Raw genomic sequence first — 4,863 nt, 5'->3', positions numbered from 1 at the left:
CGAGGCCGTACTTTCCTTTCTCAAGTGATTGACGATATCCTGCGTTCCTGTTCCACCCAGCATAAGCTCACCACCTCTTACCATCCTCAGATAAACGGGCTGACAGAGCGCTTAAACCGGACCCTGACAGACATGCTTTCGAAATACGTGTCGACCGACCATCGTGACTGGGACCTTGCACTGCCCTACGTGGCGTTCGCGTACAATTCCTCCCGGCACGACACCGCTGGACACTCACCGTTTTACCTTTTGTTTGGACGCGGACCAACGTTGCCATTGGATACCTTCCTTCCGGCTGCTGCAGAGTCGACCAGGGAATACGCACGCGACGCTATTGCCCGCGCTGGCCACGCCCGTCAGCTTGCCCGCAACAAATTGACGGCTTCTCAAGAAACACAGAAGCACCGTTACGACGAGCGGCATCGTGACGAACGTTTTCCAACCGGTTCCCTCGTTCTTTTCTGGTCCCCAACGCGACGTGCCGGCCTCTCTGAGAAGCTACTTTCTCGATACACGGGGCCATACCGCATGCTTCGACAAGTGACAGACGTTACATACGAAATTGACCCGGCTAATCCTACAAACTCTTCAATGTTATCCCGTGACGTCGTCCACGTATCCAGGCTCAAGCGTTACCACCCACCTTCTGCTGTGGTCCCATAGACGCGCCGGGTGGGCGCTTTTGCCGCCGGGGGTTGTGTTGCGTGGTTTTACCTACGCTAAGAGGGCATAGTGGGCTATACCCTGAAAAGGGAGCTGAAAAATCACACCATCTCCCGCTAAAGGGGATCATGAGGCGATGCGAAGCAGTGTTTCGGCATGTAGAGCCCGCATTTCAGAGGTGGAGTGGTGAAGGGGGAAGGGGAGAGGGAAAGTGGAGAGGGGGAAAGGTGAGGGGGAGGGGAAAGGGAAGGGGAGATGTGATGGGGAGAGGGGGAGTGGAAAGGGGGAAAGGGGAGGGGAGAGGGGAAGAGGAGATGGGAAATCAGAGGGGAGAGGGAAGGGGAGGGGGAGAGGGAAGGGGAGAGGTGATGTGGAGAGAGGGAAAGGAGGAGGGAAGGGGAGATGGTGAGGGGAAATGGAAGGGGGAAAGGGTGAGGGAGGTGAGGGGAAGGGGGAGGGGAGAGGGTAGTGGAGAGAGTTTGCGCATGCGCAGTAAGGGTGGTGACGCCGCACACCACCACCACCACCACCACCACCGGATTGAACTTCGCTTTAAGATGGTTCACATCTAAAAGAGGTGAAGTCGACGTTGTGTTGTGAGCTGTGCTGTGGCTTGATACTGACTCAGTATTGTATTTTCCCCGTAACGATATTTTTTCGTATCCCCACATGTAGCTCGCAGGCTGGCTGAAAAACCGAAGAGATGGAAACAAATTAACAGCATAAAACTAAAGCGTTTAAAAAACTATGCAAATTGCAGGCGCTTGGTCAACGGTACAGTAGCTTGGCTTGGCTGATAAAGCATCTTTATTTTGTGATAATTTTTTGAAAGCAAGATATTACACTATAATTTGCCATCCTAACATCAACTTCTTTCACCCCAAGAACAGAATACTCGGACTAAATAATTTCGCCAGTGGTATCGCGGTTGCCCAGCGCGCTGAATTCTGTTCCCTTGGTTTCGGATTTCATCGCCGCGACACGGGCGCCACGCTGTCCAGGTGGTTTTCAAGCCGGAGAGAGACACGTGCTTTCTACTGTGCTGTTCGCCTGTGGCTGTGTTCCAATTCTGGACAGCATCGTAGACAGTCTACGCAGACGGCTTAAAGACAGCAGCGAGCCCCGCGGTACTCCGAGAAGTGGAACGCGTCTAAATGACGTCTGCGTGACGTGACGCCACCTCGCGTCTACAAGAGAAAACTAAGACAAACAGGCCTAACTGTTGTTTCTTTATCTTCATTCGAGTTCATATCTATGAAAAATTAAACGTAGCTCACAATGAGGGCCTGCAAAAGCATGTGCTTGCGTGCGTACGACCACACCGGCGAGAACCGAGCTATCCGAGCACTCTCTGAGCCGCCATCTTGTTTGGACAGCAAAGTAGCCTGCATCGTATTTGTCTCCGATGCCGTCCTCTCGAAGCTGTCTATTTTGCCAGCTACGTGAGAATTGGAATGGGACTTAAGATGACCGCTGTCCACTTAGCTGTCTATTTAGCCGTCTACGGTGAGCTTGAAGCACACCCTGTAAAGAAGGGTAGAGAACCTGCCCAGTCAATATGTCCGACTTCCGGCTTCACCGAGGCTTCACTGAGAGTGACGTCAGGACCCCTCCTCAGTTTTGCCTTCCTCCGTGATTAGCCACCAGCAGCGGAGATTGTGATTCTCAATCCGAGAGAGGTCCGTCTCTCGCTGTCATCCATAAGTCTCAGCAAGAAGAAAGCATGAAGAACTTACTTTCAGGGGATCTAGTGAGGCACTCTGCTAAAGGAGGCAATGCTTGGTTGGAAGGTTTATTCAGCCACTATCTACATCGCGTTCTGGACAGATATCAACGGCGTAGGTAGCGGGAAGCCGCACGATTGAGTTGTGATACTATGGCGGTAGAAGAGCTTAAGGATTAAGTATACTGTACCACGTTGAGTGGCTCCAGTAGCAGTGCTGTCAGGTAACGCATTGCGACACAGCTCTCCGATAATACCTCAAATAGTAATGCAAAGCGCTCACACTATGCTCTAAACACTAGTGTAGTTGCCATGTGCTTGGCAGGTAAGGGCTGTTGGTCAGTGTCAGTGGAAGTACGGTTGCATACAGCTATCGCCTAGTAGATGGTGTCGTACTTGGAGTCAAGCACCTCTTCTGTGCGATTCGAGTTCTACCCAACCGTTTGAAATATCGCGGGTGTAAGGAACGAACACGATGCTTGAGTCAATGGGGTAGTATGCGGCAAGGTAATGAAATGCCCACCATGTCATTAAAAAAGCTGCTTATCAGTTATGTGATCACGTAGTACATATTACGTGCATGTCTTGATCCATCATTCATGTTCGTCGTACCCTTATGTCTTTCCATGCCTTGTTTTAGTACAGAGCCATCGAATTAATGAGAGCAGGAGAGCGTGAGCTGCAATATAGATAGATAGATAGATAGATAGATAGATAGATAGATAGATAGATAGATAGATAGATAGATAGATAGATAGATAGATAGATAGATAGATAGATAGATAGATAGATAGATAGATAGATAGATAGATAGATAGATAGATAGATAGAGTCAGTGAGCTTTCGCTTCATAAAGAAAAGATTGTTTAGAGTAGCCTCGACCACAGATCGGCAGCCTTTTCTGCCGATCTGTGGTCGAGGCTGCCAATGTCGCTTTCCTGAAATTCTCCAGCTCACGACGCGCGCTGACGTAGCTTCCTGTCCCCTTGTCATCGCTCCCAGTGTAGCTTCCGGTGTGCTCGTTGGGATGAAAGAAGATAAAAAGCACTCGGAACATGCGACAGATGCCTGTAACTCCGCTTATGCTTCACGGATTCGAAATATTTTTGCGGAAAGACAATTGTGGGACAGTAATCTCCTAGACAGCACTCATTCGATGAATACTCGGAAGTAATCATCAATTGAAAAAGTGTGCCGTGTTGCAGGCCCCTTTCATTACACACTGATGAAGATCTCAGTTATTTGCTTTACGGGACTTCTGAACGTCGAGATGGATGCCCAGAAATATTTAAGTCATTATTGCTTAGCGTAAGTTAATGTCATGCGCAGGTTTTAAGATAAAGTTGAATCCGCATATATCGAACTCGCTAAGAAATGGGAATTAATTCGTTGTATTATATACCTTCATATAGATTTTTTAAAGAATGTGCCGTATTTTCGCAGCGAAGGAAAGCGGGGCACAGAAATACTCGGGGAAGTTTTTTTATTTGTTATTTTTACGCGGTTTGTAGTAGGAGGTGCGGTTTATCTGCAGGGGTGGGTTGTCGTAGAGAAAATACGGTATCGATCCAAACAGCGACTCAACATCTTCAAAATCAGCTGTGCGTACTTGTCGGATGCATGAAGCCTCTAGTCTTCCTTGGTCCAATTATTGAAGGAAAGAATATTACTTTTAAGGGCTCGTTTTTTTTTGTCAGACACAATATTATTGCGAACTAACAGACAATAACGCCAAGGAAAGTACAGAGAGTGTTATTTGTAGTAAATAGGATGTAAATGTGAAGAAGGTAAAGTGGTCGAAAAGATGACTTGCCGCCGGAAAGTCCCTGTCGGTGGCAAGTTGTCTTTTCGTCCACTTTACTTTCCCCACGATGAATCCACATTCCCCACGATGAATCATGGGGAATGCACGCGAAGGATAGCGGTAGTTTTTAATCGCTGTGCGCGGCGCCCTTCTAATCACACCACTCTATCTCGCAAATGCATGCGGGAAAGTCCCCCTCCGCGAAGAATAGTCAACTTCTTGGGGTGTTCGCGCTGATCGATGTTCGACATTCCGGTGTTCCGGCTATTTTTGTTCGATGTAGCCGTATATTTTACTATGCATTGACGTTAAAGCATTGTCGCGATCGAAAATAGTTATATATGAAGGATAATTCGATTTACCACAGTTCGATATAGTTGGGTTTGACTAGCGTGCTTAGATGACTTACTGGTGACAGCGCGAAATGCGAATACTGACTGCGAGAAAATACGCGCTTATTTTGATTAGTGTTCGTTCGATCACCATTGATGTCCTAAGCTTACAACCATGCTTCGCGTTTTCCTCCTTGTAACATGACTGCCCCCCCCCCCCCACCTCCCAACGCAGCAATGACATCGGGATATCTATAGCAGCATAATAAATAAATAAATAAGTAAATAAATAAATGAATAAATTAATAAAAATAAATTAATAAATAAATAAATGTGCGCCG

The sequence above is a fragment of the Rhipicephalus sanguineus genome, unplaced genomic scaffold, assembly GCF_013339695.2.
Source record: "Rhipicephalus sanguineus isolate Rsan-2018 unplaced genomic scaffold, BIME_Rsan_1.4 Seq712, whole genome shotgun sequence".
Lineage (NCBI taxonomy): Eukaryota > Metazoa > Arthropoda > Arachnida > Ixodida > Ixodidae > Rhipicephalus > Rhipicephalus sanguineus.
This window is presented reverse-complemented; position numbering follows the sequence as displayed.